The sequence below is a fragment of the Drosophila pseudoobscura genome, unplaced genomic scaffold (genome assembly GCF_009870125.1).
Source record: "Drosophila pseudoobscura strain MV-25-SWS-2005 unplaced genomic scaffold, UCI_Dpse_MV25 Unplacedtig00000002, whole genome shotgun sequence".
In the NCBI taxonomy this organism is placed as follows: domain Eukaryota; kingdom Metazoa; phylum Arthropoda; class Insecta; order Diptera; family Drosophilidae; genus Drosophila; species Drosophila pseudoobscura.
Window position 1 is genome coordinate 58,288 of NW_022881696.1, and position 24,640 is coordinate 82,927.

Here is a 24,640-nt window from a genome sequence, read left to right on the forward strand (position 1 = left end):
AATATATTGGCCAGCACGACTATGGCATAGCAGCTAGTGGCTCTCTCTCTCACTCTCTCTCAGTGTGGCTAAGCAGTAAAGGACGAACGTTTCATGTCACTTATCTGCCGATTATCCATTTATTTGAAGGCACAACCTCCAGGTAGCAGAAAGAACCACTCTCTAGGGCGAAGAGAGAGAGGTTCTTTCCTCTCTTTTCCAGTGTGGCTAAGCACTAAAGGGTGTGCTCGTGTCTTCCGATCATCGAACGAGACCAAGGGTCTCCCGCAACATAAAGATCTACTCTCTCGCAGAGTAGCTCTCCAGCTTTTTGAGGCATCATCCGTTGGCATCTCTGCCATTACAAATGCACTCACAATTCCAATAACCTGATAAATAGTGCTGACGTTTCCACTCCGCCCTCTCCGCCCTATCCGCCCACGTATTCAGATGTTAATTGGTTGCGACATTCAATTGATAGCTGGACAAATCGAATAATTACATGGATCCAGGTACATGGTAGCCCTTGCAGCCGCTGCAGTGTTCCGCTTGCGGAACAATCCCCTCGGGTCCAATCGATAATCACGGCTCCCGCTTTGCCCCGTCCCCAGGGCTCGTCATCCGAATGGGAAACTTTGTGATTTCATAACCTTATATATACATCATGCATGAGGCGGCAGGAATTTGCCATTAATTAGTCTGCAGGTGTTGTGGCGGTGGCGATGGCGGTGGCGATGGCGGACTGCGGACTCCGGAGGAGCACCAGGAACAGGTGGTGAGTGTGTGTGTGTGTGTGTGTGTGTGTGTGTAGGGGGGTGGCTGGTAGTCTGCTCATAAAAATTGGCAAACAAAGGCAACTTTTTCGCCGAAGGACGAGCCGCGGAGCAGCACGACTGTGCGTGAGAGCAAGTGTGTGTGGCGCAGGGTTCGGGGCACGATTTACGTAAATTTTTATTACAATAATAACGCCGAATGACGGGAACGACCCTCCACCGACAGCGCGAAATATACTTAATGAAAGAAAACCACAGCGATCGATTTGTGTATTGGCCATCCCCCCTGCCCCTTGCCTTTTGCCCCTTGCCCCATGCCACATGCCCCATCCTAGTGGGTGGGGACTGCACGACGAACCCTAATGATGACACATTCAAACGGGAGGCAGGCACCCCATCTAGGCCGTGGCACCGGTTGTCGGAGCATTTCCCAAATGACGTAAGAAGTTGCGAAAGGACGACACCTCGCCAAAAACTGTGGCACGGATCAATAATCGATGTGTAAAAAGTCGGTTAATGTGAATGTGTCTATGCCCATGACTATGCTGTGTGTGTGTGTGGGTGCTTGTGGAATGGAAGGACCTCATTAAGAGTGCTGCAAGGATTTACTTACACCTTCAATGGACTCGCACTTTGGTAATTGCATGCAAAGGCGGAGGATTCCCTGCAGAAATCTTGTAGGAAGCCGTGCTCTCGCTCTCCCTCTATCCCAGTGTGGCTTAACCCTCACAGAGTATTACAAACTTTGGGAATAGATCTCAACATTTTAGTTACTTCAATCTCAAGTCAAGGTCTCAGCTTTTAGTGGGAAATATTCATTTCCTTTCACCTTTAAATTGCCATAAATTTCCATCAAGGGTATTTCAATCTGGTACCGAAACTGGTTTGTTTGGAGAGATTCTACAGGGGAAAACATTGCAGATTTGTCCATCATTCGGATGCACGACTTTCCATCGTACTCCCGCCCAAATGTTGGCCAATTTTCTTCAATGGAAATCGGCTTAAAGGCCAATTAAAGCCGTCTTGCCAGCAGAGGCCTATCCCTGGCATGAAAGAGCAGGGTCCTTTAAAGGCAATAAGCTCATTAGAGATGTGTGTGTGTGTATTGCTTAGACAAAAGCCGCCACTTGGTTTAACCACAGGCTTACGTATGTCTGCTCGTTTCGTACGCTTCTCAGGTGCGAATTAGACACGAAATTTATGTTGAAATCATTTGATTTGTGAGTATTTTGGCAAACTTTGAGTTTGCACATAATTCATTAAGTCCCCTGTCCTTCGTCCTTTCTATGCGTGTGTGTGTGTGTGTGCTGTCAAAGCCAGCAGCGAAAACTAAATGCGGCCTAAGCCCCTCGCAAGTTTTCGGGCCTGTCTCTCTGTCTGTCTCTCTGTCTGTCACATGTGTGTGTGTGTGTGTGTGTGTGTGTCAATGTACGTGTCAAATGCGAATCCCAGTTCGTGAATCCCAGTTTTGGGCCCTGGACAGCAATCACTGAGTCATGCCAGGCCGTGTCCAGGTTGCAGGAGAGAAGGATGCGAGGGTATGGAATGGAATTAATTTGATATATCGGAGTGGCTTTGACCCCTCCACCGGATTTGATATGGGGGGTTGGTGGCGGCAGCAGCAGCAGCAGCAATGACAAGAAATTAACTCAAAAATTTGCCATTCCTGGAGCCAGAGATTGTGGGGACTGTGGGGACTGTGGGGACTCGGAAGCGGGGATTCAATTCTTGAGAATGTCAGTGCCATTCACGTAGGTACTATCCTCCTCCTGGAGGCAAAATGGCGTTTATGTGTTTGCGTGTCAGCTATCGTGTCCCTGTCTCCCGGTGGCTGTCGACTGGGAGCAGTGGTGGCCATGTTGCATGTCCACCTGACATGGGGCAGACATTAGCAACAATGTCCCCCGTACACGTATCCCCAGCTAAATGTGTGTCGAATTTGCTTTGCAACAAAGTATTAGGCAAACAAGTGCAACTGCAACTGCCACTCCCACTCCCACTCCCACTCCGACTGCAGGGCGGCTTACACGGCTCCCTGTGTACACTGTACAGTGTCCCAGTAATCAATTCTGCTCAGGGCTGTCCCCATTTCTCGGGGATCTTGTGTAAATATGTCGAATATTTCAAGGATCGACTAAGAGCACATCCAATGACAGCCGAATCCCAGTCACAAACTGTTTTTGGGGGATCCTCCAAGGGCTCTTAACATACAGTTTCCCATAAGCCAGGTGCTCAAACACCGATTACTGGGACACCGAGTTCGTGGAAAATTTTGTTGATACCAGAAATAATGCCACTCTCCAAAGGGGGAAATTAATGCCAAAAGATAGTTATCCTCGTGTGGGAACCACGCCATACGCGAGGGCTTGCGCCCTTTTCTGAAATGATTGCAACTTTTGCAACACACGCAGGGCAGGGCGGGGCGGGGCAGAGGGGTCAGTGTGTGGGGGACACAGCCACAGGCACAGGCACAGGCACAAATTTGTCCGAGTGGTGCCTGCTGCTCCACAATAATCGACTACGTCGGCGGAGCGGAGCGGAATGGTGAATGGAAAATGAAGAATGAAGTCAGACACCACTTGTGCCTTTGTGGCAGTTTCTGGACCTTCCGTTCGACCAGACCGGACCGGACCGGGCCGGCGCTCGCTCGTCCTTATGGCTTATCAAACGCCAATCAAAATGGCTCCTCTGGTATATAAAAAAAGCAAAAAAAAAGAAAAAAAAGGGACGTAGGAGCCAGAGCCAGAGCGGGACGTGGCGTGGCGTTGCCCAGAGAGTGGCAGATGCCACGTGTCAGGCTATTTAGCATGGAAATTCGCTTTGTTACGACTACTATAACCAGGACACAATGCTGCATAGTGACCCGGCCCGACCCGATCCGACCCCATTCACAGGTTACATAAAGACTTCAAGGTAACCCCAACAGCAGAGCAGCTGAACAGCAGAGCAGCTGAACAGCAGAACAGCAGAACCATGGAACAGAACACGCAAACGAAGCATTTAAATCGATTTCACCCGCGAATAAGAGCGCGCGGGGCTCGACGCCAGGCAGGCGTCCATCGAGGCAGCGCCCGCAGTGGCTTGCCCCACGAGCAAAACACTTGCCAAACGGGCGCATAGCCACTGCAAATTTATCTGACTCAGACTTAGACTCTGACTCTGACTCTCACTCTCACTCTCACTCGGACAACCACTCTGACTCTGTTCTGCCCCCGTAATTTATAGAGCTTCGAGAGCTGGAGCACTCCTCCTTGCAAAGGTGCATGTGCTGGAAATGGGGTCTCGTCTTCAGTGTGCTTCATTTGCAAACACATTGCGGCCCAGTTTCGGCCGAATAACATCGATAAAACGAATAATGCGAATATGAACTAGGTTCTGCTCGGAAACTTTTCAAGCCACTTGGATGATGGCCAAGATATCTGCACTCCCAGAGAAATGCCTGATCCCAGCCCTCGAGGCTGGCAGGGATTTCTCTGATAAACTTTCGATTTGGCAATATTTTGTTAGGTTTTCGAAAAGTTGAAATTTATTTAAACAATATTTATCGATTCGGCACATACATCCATTTTCGTTGAGCCTCGACAGCAGCGCTAGGGCCCGAAACCTGCCTGAACCATGGAAAATATGAGTGTTTGCCGAAAAATTTCAACTCTCCTCCTAACCCATTGCCAGCCGACTTGCCCCACACCCCCGCACGGCCATCCATGGGGTTCATTCAATTGCCAAACGATTATCTCCGGCCTCATCAAACACATTGGCAGTGGCTGGGGCTGGGGCTGGGACTGGGGCTGGGACTGGGGCTGGGGCTGGGCCAGAGCATCCCTGACATCGGATCCGGGTTCGTTCCGTCTGACGTCGGGGATGCGGCCTGCCTGCAAATGAGCATCGCCGCCGCCTTGTTTGCGGTTCGCCCGTAGATCTACGGACTCTACGGGGGAATTTGTATGCCGGCGGGCGTACTCAATCTTTGCTCTTTTGTGGGTCTGTGCGGTGTGCAGGCGGTGTGTGCACTCGACTGGATATCGAATGGGGAGTGTGGAGTGGGGAGTGGCGAGGCGGGCTATCCGCATCCATTGGGGGGGGGCATGGCTAGCGATGCCACAAACTATTTCAGGTGCCTAATCGCATTCTGACAGTTCTGAAAACAGTTTTCACTCGATGGGGGCCAACTCCCGGGCCCAACGCATCCAAGGGATATCTGCACCACAGAGAAAGCCGAAGCCAAAGCCAAAGCCGAACTCGAAGCCGAAGCCGAAGCCAAGTGCCGAATCTGGCAAACAAACAGCCGCATTGTCATTGAAATGTTGGCAGGACTTTTTGTCTCTCTGTTCCTTTTGTAGGTTGGCTTTATCGTAGTTTTTCTGTTTTTTCTTTACTTTCGAGAATTCTATTTTCCTTTTTTTTTTGTGAGGGGCGGGAAGGGGGGGGGGGGGCACTCCCCAGTGCCTTTGCTCCATCAGCATCTATGTAGCTGTCATCGGGAGCCACACACTGATCCAGGCGAGGCTTTCGTTCGAGTTGGGGAGGCAAGGCACATCGGGAACTATAAATCAACAAATTTGACAGCAAAATGTGCAAAGTGGTAAACAAAAACTGGCATCGGAAGCAGTTGCAGCCAAGGACAATGAAGGCAGAAGGACTGGAGCTGCTGCTGCTGCTGCTGGCTGCCCAAACGGATTGCACAAGGGAATTATTCGACTATTCGGCTTTCCAGCTCTTTCTCTCTCTCTCTCTCTCTCTCTCTCTCTCTCTGTGGGCCTGTGTCTGCGTCGGTGTCTGCCCGAAGGCCATTATTGGTGGTAATCAAGCGTGATTAATTGAATTGAAATTGAATTTTTGTTTTGTTTTGCATAACATGCTGCTCCTGGACGGCCAAATGCCCAAATGATCCTCCCTCGGAGGGTGGGACACGTGCAATTTGGAATGTGGAATGTGGGTCAGGTGTCGGAAAAGAGGAAAACAGGAGAACAGGAAAACATGAAAACAGCCAACGGGTCGAGTGTTTTTAAAGCACTCACATTTTCTATACACATTCTCGACTCGATATATGTACCTTGGTTATTTTCGCCTGAAAGGGCGATGATTCTACAGGGAAATCTAATACTGATTGAATGTGCTCGTATTCCTAATTAACACATTCATTACCATGACTACTCCCCAGAGCAATAGAGACAGGCAGAGAGAGAGAGAGAGAGTTAGCAGAGTAATAAATCTCTAATTGAGCAATGCATTGCCTCCACTCCACTCGAATCAAAAGAGAGCAGAACCATTGTGGGGATTGGGCAGAACAAAGATTCCACCAACAACATACACGAGGGTCGCTTCAACACATGGATCTACATGGGGAGTACCAACAGTCTACAGCACTGTGTAATTATACACGAGGGTCGGTTGGACATATCTACATCTGGAGTACCCACAGTCTGCAGCACTGTGTAAATATACATGTAGCACTGTGTCATTTTACATGCATTCCGTATGCAAATGTATGCATGCGTGTATGTGTGTATGTATGTATGTATTTATGCGTGTGCATTGCATTCTCTGTCACAATTAACGGCACCTTGCTCGTCTCATTTGTTGTGCCGTCACTTTACGAAAGCGTGTGGGCGCTCGCTCGCCGCACTGCCAGCTGATCGCGTCCACTGATAAGCAGATGCATTTCAGATTTTAAGGCCCGTCTAAACGCGACAGCGACAGCACAGAGAACACGCCGCTCTGTTGGATACTCTTTATGAATGGAATGATTCAAGTTTATACCGACACGAAACCGTGTTTACATCACGATTACGATTACGACTCTTCTGGCATGGACCATTTATATTGAAGTTCAATTAAAAATTGAAATTAAATTGTTGGCTGTGGTGGCAGTTGGTCTCTGAATTAAAAAGCTGTACCTACATATCCTTCCCTCTTGCTGGGTCTGACGCAGCTCCGTCGCCAGCTGCTCTAAATGGGTTTTTCCACCTTGAATTCGCATTAAACACGAAGTGTTTTTCCTTAGAACAGGCCCAGGAGCAAATCTGGGAGCGGGTGGTGGCTCTCTCTCGCACTGATGGGTATAGAGGCGAGGTCTGACTTTTCATGGAAGGATGTACATACCTATAAGGAATGTCCTACTATGCATAAACTTGCTTTGTGTCTGTCTCTGTCAGAGGTTTAGATATATACGACTTTTTGGAAGATCTCAATAAATATGAATAAAATACGTAAAAATAACAACCTCGACTAACCCACCTTTCTGTTTTCTCTATCTCTCCCCCCCTCTCTCTCTCTCCCTCTTTCTCTTTCTCTGTCTCTCTTTGCAGGTAACTTTTCAAATCCAAATGAAATATTGCACCGAAGTCTCTCGTGAAGGGGCATTAAGGGGGTTTATTGCCAGCAATAAACTCATTTGCGTACCCCCCAAATCCAGGGGAGACTCTTGTCTCTACTGGCGGCCGGCCTCCTTCGTCGGATGCTCTGCTCTCTTGAGTACTTTTTTCGAATAAGGCCCTTCTCCGTATCCGTATCCGTAGCCGTAGCCGTAGCCGTGTCTCCCCCGTGTCCGTTTGTATTTAAGTTTATGTGTGTACCCGTGTCATAGGCTGTGCCGTGAACCGGGAAAACCAGCAAACGTAAAACAAAAACCAAAATAAAAAAAAAAAAAACCGAGAACCAACCAAATTGCAAAAAATAAATGTGCGGCGGGTGGCGGCTGGAGCAGGAGCAGACGCAGACGCAGCCGCACCAACAGTCCCGACCAGACAAAAGAAAGAGGACTCGGAAAAAGAAAAGAAAAGCCAGGAGGTCGAAACCGCAATCGCAATCGCATTCGGAATCGCAATCGCAATCGGAATCGGAATCGAAGAGGAGCTCCCATTAGGGAATCAACGCGAGGTAAGTACTGTACAGGTGGCAATCGATGCCACAGGGGAGAGGGTGTGGTGTGGTGTGGAGTGGTGTGGAGTGGCGCCCCCCAAAAGACAATATTATGATGGATGTTCTCCCTATCGGTATTGTTTCACTTGCAGGCGGGCATGGCCGTGGTATGCTCTGCTCTTCTCTTCACTTCAGTTCTGTTTTTGTTTCGCCTTAGGGGGTTTTGCTGCAAAAGTTGACAGACCCCTTTGCATAAATCAGAGCCCGGGTCCCAAGATATCGAGTCCCCTCCCAATCCCACAGCCCCATAGCCCCCGGGCCCCCCGGGCCCCCTTTCCGCTTTAAAAAATCAATTCTGGCCCAATGTGTCGCCAGCCCAAAAGATTAAACTTCAGCTTTGACACGGGACACGGATGAGGCGACGGTTGACTTCTCTGGTGGTGCCCCAGCTGTCTGTCTGTCTGTCTGTCTGTCAGGGGGTTATACAGGGGGGGACAGGCTTATCGATCAAACTCCTGGTGCAAGTTGGCCCCGGATGCGGTTTGTCTCCTTCTTCGGCTCCTTCCACCGCACAAAGGAAAGTTGTGCTGCGCCTTTGATTGCTCAGCAAAATGTAACATTACCACATAAAAAGTGTGGCCCTGGCTTGTGGCCTGGGGGGCATTTGCGAAGTTCAGTCTTCGAAGTCTATTTATAGACACTGCACCGCTGGTACTGGTGTGGGGCTGCTTGCTGGCTGGTCAACAGCTCGTATAAATCCTGCCACGCATTAATCGCCTCCCCTCCAAAAAGGTGTAGCATTCCCTCAGGGTCCTGGAGTACGCGTTGTGCTTAGACCAAGAAGCGGACGACTCCACTGTATTGCGGGGCCAATTTGTATGGGTTTCACGTCTGTTTTCACGACTGCGTCAGCATGGACTCTGTGGCTCTGTCGCTGCAAATGGCACAGGCAGGGGCTCAGGCTGTGGCACAGGCAGGGGCACAGGCTGTGGCACTGGTTTCGGTTTCGGTTCTGGTTCTGGTTCTGGCTCTCTGCCTCTTATGCTGATGACATCATAACCATAAAAATTAAATTTTTGCTGCTCTGACAGGCAGCGGAAATGACGGCGCTTCACTGTCCGTTGTTGTGGTGCTCGCTGTGGCGCTGTGGCGCTGTCGTTGTCGTTGTCGGACGGATTTGGCAGCTCCACTGAAATCGAAAAGCGCCTTGAACTCCCTCTCTCCCTCTCTCTCTCTCGCACGTCGCGACCCACATCCGGACGAGCAGGCGAGCGACGCGTCGCTTGGGCTTGGGTTGGGGTTGGTGTTGGGGTTGGGGTTTGGGGGTTTGGGTTGAATATAAAATTTAATCGCAAGACACACATTTAATTTAATTTAATGAAGGAGAACAACATGCTCGCTCGCTCGCTCGCTCGCTCGCTCGGTCGCTTATCTTGGGCTCTGCCGTGATTCGCTGCGAGAACCCACTCCTTGGGGACAGCACCTCCTCCACAGCATAGAATATTTAAATTGCTGGAAAATAGGTTACAATTATTCAACGTGAACGAGGAGGATGCTTGTTTCGGAGGAGGTGTCAGGTCTCCACCGAGAGAGCTACCCTTGGGTCGTGCGCTTATTTTTAGGGTCCAGGGTCTTTGAATGCGATATTCCACTCTAAATAGGGAATAGGTTCATGCTGAAATGGGACTCTTATGAAAACTGCCTTACTTCGCGCTGGATGTCTTCTTCTGAGCCACGAACTGCACTCCAATTAAGGGAACGCCAGGAGGAGGCGGGGGCACACTCAATCGGGCAATATGCCGCCAGCCACACTTCTGACGGCCCCCCCCACCAACACCACCACCACTGTGGCCACTGTGGGGCATGAAGGATGGTGGACTTTATTAAAGACCAGCCCCAAAACACCGTCTCCGTCTCCGTCTGCGTCTCCGTCTGTGTCCCTGCCTCGGGGCTTAATTATACATTATTTTGGTCTAGGCCCAAGCAGACGCACACATCCACGTCGGCGGGCCACGTCGCGTGCTCGAGAGGCGTCCAGGCGTGTGCAATGATTTATGTTATGTGCAGCAGCGGGGGGTGCAGGGAGGCCGGGGGCCCGGCACCCCACTCTGACGAGCATGTTTGCCTATTGGTATCGCTGTCCTTATCCGTATCCGAGCGTATTCGTATTTATGGCCAATAATATTAATAACAATAAAGCTTTCCGAACCACTTTATGGCCAAGTTTTCGTTGGCTCGAAAAAAGATTCCCCAAAGGATTGCTGAAAGAGCCTCCATGAATCCTCGTCTTGGTAATCTTTTCGTGACCTTAACAATAACATATCTGATATCTACGGGCAATGAGAGTGAGAATGAGAATGAGAACGAGAACGAGAACGAGAGAGAGAGAGAGATACGATACTCGTAAACCGAAAGCAGATTAATGTGCTCCCGGGCTTATTCGATTCTTGTTTTCCATATTTTATGGCCATACAGCATTTGCAATTTGCTATTTGCATTTCCCGAGATAGAAGAGATTGGATCGGAGCCACGAGGACAGATGCACCTTTGAATACGATTACGAGATAAATGTGCACATCGATTTGTTTCGAAAATCGGGGATTCCTCAAAGGGCATTCGAGGCCAGAGACTAGGGACTAAGGGACTTAATGGATGTGTTCCACGAGTCCATTCCATGGCGGTGGCTGCACTTATTAAATCCTCTCTTCGCTCTGTTGGAACACCAGATGGGTAGGGCTCCTCCCCTCCGTTTAGCCAAGGGGTTGGACATCCAAAATATATGCACATTCATTAAAGTTCTCTTATATTTCCATCGATTGGCATCCAGATTGGCAAAATTATGGTAAAATTCGTGTCTCGCCCTTCATTTGAAATGCTAACACGTTTCCCCAATGTGCCCCAATGTGCCCCCATGTGCACCCCCATGTGCACCCCCATGTGCCCCCCATGTGCACGTGAAACCCCAAAAGTTTTCATTTCCCATAGAAAAAAAAAAACGAAATCGAAAAATATAGAAAAACTAATCCCAAAATAGGAAAAAGGAAAAAACTTTCATGAAAATTTCCGAGCGATGGTTGCGCCAATAAATTGATTTTTTAATTAAATTATGGAATTTACATTCATTTTGTTTGAAGAGTGCTTCACCCTGTAGTTACCCAAAGTGCTTTCTAAGAGGGAATACTCGATGGACATTTGAGTGTAGAGGTATTTAGAGGTCTGCATTCGAAGCAACGATCCCCAAAGAGATCCCAAATAGAATACACTCACGTGAGACTCGTTTGCACAACATTTAAAGCACTTTTTCCTGAACTATGTACTACAGAAGGGCTACCATTTGGTAGGCTTAAGGATAATCGTATGGGTCGGGAAGTCAGGTCGAAGAAGGGGGGCCGCCGCCGCATCACATAGAACCTCTCGCCTTTAAAAGAAAACACACAAATTTTAAACATTTTCCTATTCTTTTCTCTCCCATTTTCAGCAAACCATCGAACAACCAAATAATAGAATAAGCAATAGCATCCTTCTACTTGTGAAGGACACACACAATACAATATATATTTAGGACGCTTTAAAGGATACCTAGAATAAGGTTTACGAATACGAATACACGTAATGTGTGTTTCGTTGGGGAAAATCAACGCTTCATAAATTACGATTTACGATTAGTGAATAGACAAATTTAAGAACCAACAACCATCGGGTGTTTTATATCCCGCCACACGCCACAGGGATACAGGGATACTGGGCTACTGGGATACAGGAATACAGGAATACGAGGGTACACGGGGAAGGAGACGACTGCAGAAGGAGGCTCGAGACCCTCCCAACATCACGGCAAAGTGCGGCCGTAATGGGTGGTGGCTTTGCGGGGCCACCAATTACATTAGCAACCAGCAACCAGAGCCCGGCCTTAGCCAGAGCCAGAGCCAGAAAACACCAAGGCCCCACAGCCTCAACCACACCCCAGCCCCAACCCATATCCGCGGACACAAACAGAGACGCAAACGGAGACGGAGACGGCGACGGAGACGGAGACCAGGTCCTCAACCATCGCTCCAATGCACGAGAAACTCCTGGAGAAGGAGGAGACGCGCAAAGAAAAGACTGAACGGGCAACAAGTCTGCTTGGCGGCAAGGTCAAGGAGAAGCCGCCCAAGGACAAGCCACCCAAGCAATCGAAATTCGCCGAGCGGCTGCGACGCTCCTTCCGCCGCGGCGACCATCGGTCGCTGGAGATCAAGCGTCAGGAGCCCACGCCGGAAGAGCTACAGGCCAAGAGCCGTGCCACTCCACCGCTGCCGCTGCCGCTGCCGCTGTCGTCGGAGAACAACAACCTGGTCGGTGGCAGGCCCCCCTCGGCCTTCGCCCTCAGCCAGCTCCATCTGCCCGGTGTGGGCCTCGGCGGACACATCAATCCCGCTTTGCTGCTGGACAGCCCCGACGAGTGCACGCCCCCGGAGTACGCCTACCGGCACCTGAGCAGCGTCGCCACCACCAACTCGAGCACCTCCCTGGAGAGCAACTGCGAGCTGGGAGATCTGAGCGGCTCCCAGACGAGCGTCTTCTACTGGGCCTGTGGCCAACAGACGACCACCGCATCCATGGGCGGAGAGGTGAGCACGGCCAACGGTGCGGGTGCGACTGCGAGTGCGGGTGCGGGTGCGGGAGCAGCAACAGGAACAGGATTGGATGCACAAGAGCGTAGCAAGCGACGCCTGGAGACACAGAGCAGCAATCGGAGCGACCAGCAGCCGATATCCATTACAACGACCACATCCTCGGCACCGGCCAGCGGCAGCCGGAGCTGCAGCCTCACCAGCGAGAGCAGCTCCGTGCGGCTCACACGACTCCAGAACTTCCTGTTCAAGAGCAGCAACGAGAGCTCGAGGAGCTGCCAGGGGCATTCGAACGAGGGCTTTACCGCCTCCTCGCACAACTCCTCCTCGGGGGAGTGGGAGCAGATGGGCGCCCACGGGCCGCTGTCCAGCAGCAGCGGTGTGGGCTTCCACGGTGGCTCCTTCCCAGAGGAGAGCACACCCGATGAGACCGATGCCACGGACGCGGGCAGCACGCTGCCGGTGGAGAGCGGCGAGGCCGGAGGCGGCTACTACCAGTACACGCTGACCTCCCCGAACAACCCCTTCCTGCCGGAGATCACAGCCCGCACCTACCACAGCACCTACGAGGAAGATGGCCTGGAGCCGATGGAGGAGCTGCAGCTGGATGGGAACGTGACGTCCGTGAAGTACAATGCCAGTGCCGCTGGCACGCGGTCCGCCCAGCTGCCGACCCCCGCCTACAGTCGCGCCGGGTCCCAGGAGTCGACGCACAGCGAGAGCGGCGTCAGCTGTCCCCCTGGGCCGAGTCCCAGTCCAGCCTCCAGCTCCTCCTCGACGCCCGGACGGCACAGGCGCAAGCTTTTCAGCCTGAATTCGCCCACTCGTCTGCTGCACCATGCGCCCGTCGCCCAGTCCCAGCCCCCGCCGTCGGCCTCGCCACCCGCCGGCACCCAGCAGGAGAGCGGCGGCCGGTTCCATTCTGGCAGTCTGGTGCGGAGTCTCAATCCCTTCCTGCCCACCGCCCTCCTCGCCAAGCGGGGCTCGCCCCTGAAGCAGTCGGCCGTCACCTCGCCGGGCGCCGTGACCCCGGACCTGGGCACGAAGCGGGAGGAGTTCCTGCGGGCCACCATGAAGATTTGCCTGGTCGTCTCGCCGCCCAGCAGCAAGCTGCAGGTGAGTGGAGGAGCAGGTCCTGCTCCATGGGCCATGGAGCATGTTCATGAAGGAGCCGAAGCAAATGTTTGCTTTAAGAATGAGAATAACAGATTTTATACCACCCACCATTCGGGTATTTCTATTTTATTTCCACTTTTCCTTTGGTTTCTCCTCCTTGCTTGCTTTCCTGAGTTTTTCCGAGTTTTCCTTCGTTTGCCTTTTCGTTTCTTGGTTTCTGCTTTATTGAATTATATAATTTTCAATAACAGAAAACCTTTATCGTATAAACTCTGGCTCTGGGAGCAACAACAATTAGGGCAATGTGCAAGATTAATTTTCTTCGTCACGCACACGCACACGACATGTATTTGGTTTTTGCCCTCTCGCTCCCAGCCTCGACAGCACACACGCCCGTACATATTTGTTTTTGCACTCTCGGACGTACCCATTGGTTGTCTAGAATAAACTCTCCATTTGGAGAAACCTCTGGATTGATAAAGGACGATTCCTTGCTCATTCCATCATCCGCATAGAGCGAAAGAATGGCGATCCTAAATGTGAAATACATTGTATAAGCCATCAGATTATAATCGTCAATTATATACGTACATATGCATTTACGAGTATAGGTGAATCCATTATTCATTGCAAATGATATTGAATTGAATCATTTATTGATTTGGTTCGTTTGTCAACGGCTTTAATGCTTGAATGCCTGAATGGAATTGCAATAAGCGCCTCTAACGACCACGCATAACATAAATATTATATTAAATATTATAATAAATGCGAATTGCGAGATGTGGACTACACACGAGTGTATTACGCGTACGAAGCATGAACAAGAACGTGAATGCATGGTAGACCCGCATGAATATGTGTGTCTGTGAGGATTCAATTGTCCTCCGGAGGACATTTAGGGGCATTAGCGCAAATGCAGTCAAGCAGTAAATTGCATCAACGATTTGTCCGCTTAGTCTCCGTCGCTGCGGCAGCATCCATTCCCCCAAGGACGTGCCCGCCACACACACACACACACACACACACACACACAAAGCTGTGAGTGGAGTGGAGACACAGCACCAGCCACAGCCACAGGCACAGTCTCAGTCTTAGGCTCAGATTCAGGCTCGGTTATTCATTCAGAGATTCAATGGACGTGTCATCGTTCCATCACTGAATCTTGCAGCAGCAGCAGCATCGTAGAGCTTCATGCTCGTAGGTTTGTGGTGTGTGTATCAAATCCTCGGCTTTTCCTTTATATTTAACGTTTTTTCCCGTACTGAATGCACGTTCATAGAATGTATTTATCATTTAATCCCATTTGTATTTGTTTAAGTGAATAGAGAGCCCTCCCAGGTATCGTAAGCCGAATTCTTACTGCAATTTATACCATATTTAATTATCAATTTATCATTTGAAGTGCCTTGATTCGAGAGTGCCTACATCTACATACATATAATGTAAGATCAATCGTTTTAGTTGAATGATTCCAAGGACCATCTCATACGCACATATACTCTCATTAAAACCCTACAAATAATACTAAAATCGCTTTTATGCACTGTAAAGCACCTCATCGTCGACGAGTACCCTTGCGGTAGGCGAATCTTGAAAATTCGACACCCACTTTTGTGTCCTGGCGACCAGAGGTCCTTGTGGACCCATGTCTTGGCGTGTTTGCTCTGGCAGCGCGTCGTGTTTGGGTGCAGGGACCAAAGTGATTTCGCTGTTGTGCGTGTCGTGGGAACGATCCCTGACCCCGGCCCCGGCCCCGGCCCGGCTCCGAAAGGGAGGGGGATTGTACATGAAAATGCCGTGGTCAAGATGCTGCTGAAAGGGCGCCTAAAGGGAAATCGTTAGCGGCTTTAAAGGTGCGAAATATTACGAGTCCAAGTCCTAATTTAGAATGAATACGTTGTTACCCAGTAAGTGTCCTTCTTCCGGGCAGAAATTATGAAATTATGATTCCCCCAAACAATACCAAAATGTTTTGTTTGTATGAGAACAAAAGAGAGCGTCAGAAGCACAGGGCCAAAATGCTTGCTAGACAAGGCCATAAGCAGGGAACGAGAGAGAGAGAAGGACAGAGAGAGTGTCCCGACTGGGGCGATACCTCCTCCGAGAACGAGGCAACACCCTCTCTCTGCCTGCACGGCTCCAAGAGACCCCTCTGATACCGGTACCCAGTGGGAGAACAACATTCACGATAAAACAGGAAACAAAAACCATAAAACCAAGTAAAGGGCAAGGACGACGCTGGAGAATGGCCAAAAAGCAGAAAGTAGAAAGTAAAAGTGGAAAGCAGAAGCAGGGCATTGTGAATTATTGTCGTCAGCAGGAATAGGACTACAGACGAGACTGTATCAGAACGGCACGCGCATCCTTGAACAGACTCCACTCCGCACACCCTACGAGGGGGAGTCCTGTGCGGGGGAGTGTCCCTCGGCAGGGGCTTAAATCTCTGCAGCCAGAAATTGGGCGGTAAGCTTCCCTCCATTCCAAGTGGAAATATAGAATAGAGCCAGACATTTGAATACTACTGCCTCTCCAGGAGTGCTCTCTATTGCCATTCGGATCAAAGGAACACTACATTTTTGGATGTTGCATAGCCGGTAATGATTTTATTTAGTCCCTGTCAGTGGCTGTGGTCGATGCCATTTCAGATACAAGGATTTTCCTCGAGAGTGCCACTGAAATGTGTAAATCACTGCCGAGTCCTTGACTACGGAACCCAGAGGGGGCCAAGAGCGGCGGCGACGGCGGCGGCGGCATTGACTTTGCCACTGACACTGGGGCGGTGGGAGGGCAGTCGGTGGCTCTTGACTGATGTAATCTCAGTGCATTAGGCGAGGACAGGACACAGGACAGGAAGTCTTCTAGGACACGTCTAGGGCCCTTGCCCTGCTGGCGCAATCTTTTGTATCTCGATGCATCTCTCGTGCCCTTTTGGCTACTGCCTGCCGCCGACTGCTGGCAGCAATTTAGTTTTCCGGCAAGAGGCACCCCAGGGGCATTAGGAATAACATTGTACGCTTAAAGCGCGAATATGTACTCTGGTAATCCCATAAGGATTCGTCGCCCTTTGAATGCACTTCCCGGGAGATTGCATTCTATATTGAATATTACTTCATTTAATCTGTTTTTGTGTTTGAAGAAATACCAAATTTGTTGCAGGGAAAACTGCCCAAATCATGAGTCCCATAAAAACATTCACAGGAATTTATTTTAAAGCACCGGCATGCCGATGGCATTTTATTTGAATTTTTGATGTGCAAAATCATACAACGCCCTCATGCGCAACCATTGATAATATGTATAATAAAAAAGCTCTCGACAATCCAATGCCAATGCCAACAATATTCCCCATATTCAATTATCAATATCCGAGTGAGAGAGAGAGAGAGAGAGAGAGGAACGCCTGATTGATTTCAGACCGCTTTTAATTTCCATTTGCAGCTGAAATCGAAAAGCCTCACGCACTTGGATGGCCTCGACACGGTGGTGGCCTGCCAGCACGGGCCCGGGGGGACTGCAGCAACAACATCGGTGGTCCAGGCACCTGGGGCATCTGGGGCACCTGGGGTGTCCTCCGGGCATCAGCATCAGCATCAGCATCATCATCAGGCGGCAGCAACGACACCGACGGCGCTTGGCCGGCAGCCCCATGCGGTAAGTGACGATGTCATGGATGACCACAGGTCCTGCCACCCTCCATCCTTTGTAGTCTGTTAAATGTAGTGTACGTAGGCGCCTAGTCCTGTAGATGCCGACGGGTTGCCGCTCGAGGATTATCCGTAGTGTCTCCTTAATGCGTTTCTCATTTCTCATTTGTTAATGTGTTTTCACTTTGGTTTCACTTTGATTTTGACTGCCTTTGCTTCCTTTGCTTCCACTGCTATTGATGCCGTTACTGTTAATATTCGTTTTAAGTTTTGCACTTCACCTGAGATGCCCTTTGCTTTTTGTACTCTATAAAACATATACACACTATATTCTGGATCATCCGTGTATCTGTCTGTCTGTATGTCTGTATGTCTGTCTGTCTGTCTGTCTGTGCCTTTGATCTACCACAACTATGGCTCTGCAAGGGTATCCAATGCCTCGGTCGTCCTTCCCTCTTCTGTGCTGGCTGTTATTCATTGGGAAAAATCCTTGTTCCTTTAGCTGTCACTTTTCAACAGTAGAAGTACGTGACTTTTCTATGATTTAGAGAGGGACTTCTTCCACTTTTCTCTCCTTCTCTGCCCGGTCTCTGTTATCATTTACAACTTTTTAGCACGGATAGCAGTTTAGTTCCCACTGGACAGCAGCACCCGCAGAGAACCCCTTACGCTCTCTCGTTGAATCGATGCAATTTTCTCTTGCCAAAGTTAAGCCAATAAACTTGTCGTGGATTAAGGAAGCCATTCAATTGGTAGTAGAAACTGTTTGGGACACCACGCACTGGCTATAGATAAGGGTACTATATCGTCGTGTCTTTGGGAGCTTGTAGATTGTAATATCCAAGTCGAGGACTAGTTATTGGAAAATAGTGATGAAATATGTAGATGCTGCAGTAATAAGTATTTTATTCCGAATAAATATTGTTATCGATAGTCAGACTAGTCATTTATCGGAATAATTATTGAAGTAGCTTCATTAATAGTGGGAGTAGCGATTAATCGGAATAATAGTCGAGTAGCTTTCATCAGAATATCGACTATTAATATTCGTATTCTCATATTTTTTTTACTATTTTCTTCACTTTGATAATCTCTAATTTCCACTGTAGAATCGATTGGAAATCCTTTTGAAACGCCTAACGACTATTCTGTGTTCTCTTCCGTCTCTCTCTCTCTCCCCCTCTATGTCTGTGCCTTCTACCTCTCTCTCTCCTACTCTATCTTTTACTTCACGTTTTGTTTATTTGCCAACCGCTTGAACCCCTCACCCTCCACCCGCTGCCCTACTCCCATCCGAAAACAGACGGAAAAGAACGATCCGGCGAGAGTTGTCCGCTTTCAGTACTGGCGCCCCAGTCCGTGCCCCAGTCCGTGCCCACCCACCCACAATTTACACCCAAGCACCGCAGATCGTGCGTCGGGCACCGTCGCTGATGCTCTCACTCTCGCCCACGCTCGACATAACGACAACGGCCGCGTCCGCCTGCTTTGCCGGCACCGGTCGTCCCACTGTGCACTCGAGTGCCAGCTCCTTGCACCATCATCAGCAGCAACAGCAGCAGCAGCAACAGCAGCAGCAGCACCAGCATCAGCAGAACCAAAAGCACCACACAAGCAGCCTGCCATGGCTGCCACGGCTGGCACGGCGGCCACGAGTAGTTGCCCAGTGCCACCAGTGGCACAGCGACAACTCATTCGATACCCTCCTCCTCCTCCTTCAAACACTTTCAGTATCCTGGCGGCGAGGCGCAGGCTGCGCGGCGACCTCGTTGAGCCCCTACAGCAGCACGCCTACTTCGGCCCACCGCTGACTTCTCCGTCAGGCCTGTCGGCGACGACGTCGGCGACTGTCAAAAAGAAATCCTCATTTCTGCAGCGCAAGAAACCGCTATTGACACGCAGCGAGGTGAGTCCTGAACACCGGCACTCGAGAGCGGGCCAAAATAAGGGAACGGAGCACTATATAATCCATCCAGGAGAATCGCACTTGAGTTGTGGCATCCGCGATACAGGAAGAGGAACAGGCAGAGGCACCCCGGTGACCGGAGGTCGAGAGTGCTTCAATATGGATTCATAATCAGGCCTGAGAGCCTTGAGAGCTCGGAGAACCCTCCACCCCTCCAGCCCACTCCCCCTCTTGTGGAGAAACTCAAACAGAACTCAAACCTTTCCCCCCCCCCCCCTCCACCATTCCTCTGTGGAGGGGTTCTACCTCGTAGATTTTTAATTTCTCTCCTGTATTGTTTTGTCGCCTTAATCAGCAAAGTGTTGTACAACTCTCTCATCCTCCTGCCGCTTGGCGCCTTCCTTCTTTGGTTTCCCGAGAATTCCGCTCCGCCGCCCGCCCCACAAGCACGGGGGCAATATTCCGTAATGTTTGCTCATCAGTAGTTTCTGTGGCACCCCTTTGGCGGCGGCAACCACTTGAAGCTCGACGTATCCGCGCTCCGTTCCGCTTCGCATTCGAGAAAGTACATACATATAGCTTAGGATTCTGTTTACGATGGATACCTTTCAAATTTAATCCAGGAATTCCAAGACCTTTACTTGTCACTAAAACGTCTCCCATCCTTCGCCTAGGTATCCAGTTCCGAGTTCTTTTCCGTGTCGTTTTGCATGGACTCGTCCAGCATCCGGACGAGGAATTCATACCGGCCACAAAAGGTGTAACCCTACTGTAAGTTCCCTCAAATACTTAAGATATGGGGCTCCAATTTTCGTCCATTTTCAGTAATGCCCTCAGCCATGCCTGCGGCGGAGAGAAAACCCACCTTTTCGCAGATCACGATAAACGGACAATAATCCCACGCCCAGTTTTTAGATGCAGGTCCCTCGCCCGCAACGAGCTCGTGGATGAGCAAACCGACGTGGAGAACCTGGCTGGCCACCATTTGTGCATCACGGAACGGGGCTCCAATCGCAAGCCACTGCAGAAGGCGGCCTCCTTTGTAAGTCAATCGCATCGATCAAGGATCGACTATGTAAATCTATTCCGTTCCGTTCCACCCAAAAGGGATCCCGACAACCGCCGCCCCGCCTGCTGCCCTCCGCCTCGACGGAAGAGACCAGCGACGCAGCTGTGGCGGCAGGCAAGCAGATAAAACAGCGATGGTCCCCTGTTCGGCATCAAGAACCCCCAGCAGAGCAGCTGTGTGAGCTCCTAAACAGCTACTCGCGGAGTGGAGTGCCGCAGCGGGCGGAGGGTCTCAGCTTCGAGCATCCGGACCTCGACAACTCGCTGGCATACCTGCAGAACATGCACAAGTCCTGGCGGGACTTCGTCGAGAGCGAGGCCATGCCCGAGAGCGAGGTCAAGATCCAGACGGCCATATGGGAGCTGGTCACCACCGAAGTGTACTACATACACGCCCTGCAAACGGTGACGGATGATGTAAGGGTCGTCTGCTCCCCAAAGAGGGAATCCCCAGGTATCTGACTTTGCTATTCGTTGCAGCTTTTCCTAGCTTGTCTGGAGGCCGTGCAGACGGAACGCCTGCTGATTGATGTGGACCAGGCGCGTCTGTCTCCAATGTGCGGGCCGTCTGCGAGGCGAACATAAAGTTCTGGATGGGGCCATGTGGCTCTATCCGTGGTGGCACACAGGTGTGATGACCCACGAGCCCCTGCGATGCGCCTCTTCCAGGAGGGATCATTGCATTCGCCTCAATCTTTGCGCCATACAAAGTGAGTCTCTCTCTCGCTCTCCCTCAGGCCACAATCTCCCTTTATGCAGACGTTTGTCGTCCATTGTCGTAGATCTACTGTGCCGAGCAGAGCACTTGCCAGTTCTACTGTAAGGAGCTCAACCAGAACAATCCCCTGTTCACCTCGTATCTGGCGTGGTGCGAGTCTCAGAAGATGTGCAACCGCCTGCGGCTGGCCGACATTGTCGTGCGGCCGATGCAGCGCTTGACAAAGTACAGCCTCCTGCTGGCCGCCATCAAGAAGCACATGGGGGACGTGGAGGAGATCGAAGCCATTGACGTGATGATGCACAGCGTCGAGAACTTGGTGGGCAGCGTAACAATCACCTAACGATGCGGCAGGAGAACGAGCGGCTCAAGGGCGTGATGGTGCGGATCGAATCGTACGACGTTGTGGTGAGTAGGGGCTGATCCCTGGTTGATGCAGCACATGATGCCAAAGGTTAACAGGACACCAACAACGAGGGTCTGGACAAGCTCATCAAGCAGCACAGCCAGATGTTCGATCTGTGCGCCCCCATGCGGGGCTGCCCGGCATATCATGTGCGGCACCTGTTCATGGAGGGCGACACAAGTTCAAGGACAACCTGGGCAAGTCCGATGTGCACTGCTTCCTCCGACGGAACTACTGCTCGTCTGCAAGACAATGGCCAAGCGGGGCTTGGGCGCCCTGAAGGTCATCCGACAGCCGTACCTAACGACCAGCTAATCGTCAACATGGCTCCCAATAACACCATCAAACTGTGTCTACCTTAACGAGTTCCAAGTGGCCACCACAGCGTTCACGCTGCAGTGCACCGAGGCCAAAAACTGGTACGACGCGATGTGGCGGGCCAAGACCATATACCAAAGACTGAAGCGCGGCGCCGGCGGCGGCGGCGGCGGTGGCACAGTGGGTGACAGCTTCCGCTTTGGAGGCAGCGGCACAAGCGGCGGCACTGCCGACTCCCTGGGGGTGCGCAAGTCGCCCATGAAACTCCATCTGCAGCCATGTATCCAGTGCGAACAACAGCCACAGCGCGGCAGCGTCGAGTGGAACGATTCGCGCAACATATCCGTAGACTTTGAGAAGACAAACTCCGTGTCGAGCGACGAGGGGCTGCCGGATGAGAGGTAAGTCACTCTCAGCCACACTCTTCCTATAGTTCCGAATCTCAGTTCAATGGACGATCTGCGTTGACAGGCAACCATGGAATGGCGGGAAGGGAAAGCAGCAACTGATTAGCGGTCTGCACAAGGCAAAGATAGGGATGATTGGGCCATTGGCTCCAAGTCGGCGAATACCTGACTGTGCAGCCATTGAAACACCTGGGGCAGAGTCTGCCAAATGAAACATGCACCACAGTCACACGTAAGTTGCCCCGTAGAGAGTGCACCACGCACCACCATGACCATGACCATGACCATCAGACTAGCTTCTTACTAAAACAAAAGCAAGCACATCCACCAACACCACTCTCACACTGTCATCAGATTAGCATTCGTCCAGTCATGTGTCCGAGGGTCATCCTCCCAGGAACTATCGAGCACACACCGTTTATCGTTTATGTTGTATCATATTGTATCATTAAGCCATCATATATATTTATACACAACAAGTAGGTAGTATGTATTGTAATTTAGTCATCTTATACAAAAGAAAAAATACCTATCAAATAAACCGTTTTTATTGTGTACGATAACCCCGATACTCGATTACTCCACAAGACAAGCAACCCTGCCTCCTCCATATTCCACATTCATTACACCTTGCATCAGTGTTCATTCGTGTTAATTCGTGTTCATTGTCATTTTCTTTTGTGTTCAATCGATCTTCCATCGCTGAATCGAGTGTTAGAGATCGATTATTTTCCTTTACCGCCTATCGCTTGCTCTCTTGCGCCTCCGCTGCCACCTCCACCACCACCTGCTGCTCTTTACAGTAACCTTTACCATACTTTGTAGTAACAATACCCTGCTCGTGCCGGGCACGACCACTAGCCACTCGGGCAACATGTGTTGTCGCCCAGCCATCGTGGCATTTCCTATCCGCCGCCGAGCCCAACGAGGTGAGTTAGAAGGGCAGGGAACCCCGCCTGGGTATGGTCTCACCTGCTCATACAATCCCCATACAATCTGTCGTCTTCCACATGTGTATCGTTGATCGAACCGCCACCGTCTCACGACCCAACATTTTGCCATCATCGATCGCCCTGTGACTACCAAAATCCCGAAATGAAAATGAAACTGAAACTGAAAATGAAAATGAAAATAACCCCACCGTCCCCAATGCCTAATGCCTGTACTGTGTCCGGTCCCCAGAGTGCCGCTGCGCCGGCATGGCTTCTCGACTCCACCAAGAATCCGCCACTGCGGAAGACGCGCAACGTCACCTCCCAGAACAGTATTAACTGGCACCAGATAACGGCCACACCGGACGCCCACGCCGCCCTCCCCGTCGCAGCACACCACCACCCCGGCCAGCATTGCCCTGCAGAAGTCGTGCCTGTGCTGGACCCTCGTTGCCACCGTTGCTCCACAAGCAGCTCTCCCACCAGGCACCCATGACGACGTCCAGCACCGAGACGGACGTATGATGTGGAGCCAATGCCCACCTCCCCGGCGACCGGCGACCGGCAAGCTGTAATCTTAAGATAGATTGCATCTTACTTGGAGCTGATCTGACCTAGTGCATGCAACCATAGAGAAACTATATAGAGCGTGTATTACCTTACCTTACGATTAACCGTCACAAATTAGCAATAGCACACAGAGAGCACTTTTCTATTAGGAACTTGTATTGTGAGAGAAACGGCACTTTTGGGTCCAAAGCTGATATTTAAATAATGTACATTCCAAAACTACTACTACTACTACTACTACCACCACTACTCCTCCCGCGCCAGACCACCTAGCCTTTCAAGCTTCGACATTCAAAACACGGAACACTGAAACACTCAGCATATTTACGAGTATTCTTCCCATAACGATATAAAGACAAATAAAGATTAATCAACGGATTTTTTTTTTTTTTTTTTAAGTCATTTAGTTGGTTACAACTAAGGCGTACAACCAAACGGAAGAAGTTATTATAGTACTAAACAATATTACAATACGAGTATGCATAGGCAATGCCATATATACAAAACTATTTAGATCGAGATCCCAAGCTTTATAAAAGTGTCTCCATGTAAGTCGATGATGTAAGTCGTTACGTCTCCATAAGTAAAAAGATTACTATGTTGTTGGGTTAAAAAATATCAATAAACACTCATGATTATCGTACTTACTGAGGTATAAAACATGAGATATACATATATCCACGATATAATATATAGGTACAAACATACATATATACACAGTCTATATAAACCTTTGCGTGGATACTGCGTTGGCAATAGTGGGAAACTTTAAGATATGATAGCTGTCCCCCAAAGTACTGTACGTTCCCACTTCATAGACTTATAGGCTCTATCTTTCCGAAATAATTCAGTTGAATGTTGTTTTCCATACCAGTAGAAATACAATATTGGGTATGTTAAGCATTCCCAATAGATTAGGAAAATATAAAAGTAGCTTAACGTTATATCGACGTATGTATACCAAACTAGAGTATTAGCCGATCATCGGCCACGTGCATGACATAATGTACTTGGGACTTTTAAAGGATCTAAATTCTTCTCCCTCACAAAGCTGTACTGAATTGGAGTTTGATATGGGTGATACGATTTGTGATGTGATGGCCTTTGTCTGTGACTGAAAAGAGTCCACTATAAGTAGCAGGTACATGGCCTTTGCAATCTTCTGGAAACATTCCATAATATCCATCCTTGAAGCATTAAAAACCTATGTATACTATCTTTTCTGCTATAAGATTCTAAGTGGGAACCAGGAGTGCATAGAAGTAACAATAAAGTTTGGTTGGGTTGCAAAATCCGTAGAAAATCAAAAAGTTGATAGCTTAT

At 50.0% G+C, this 24,640-nt stretch overlaps 1 pseudogene; it reads left to right on the forward strand.

The window, feature by feature from the left end:
- The window catches only part of LOC117185408 (uncharacterized), a 41,309-nt pseudogene extending 18,023 nt beyond the window's left edge, over window positions 1-23,286 (forward strand).
- Window positions 23,287-24,640: the final 1,354 nt, after the last annotated feature.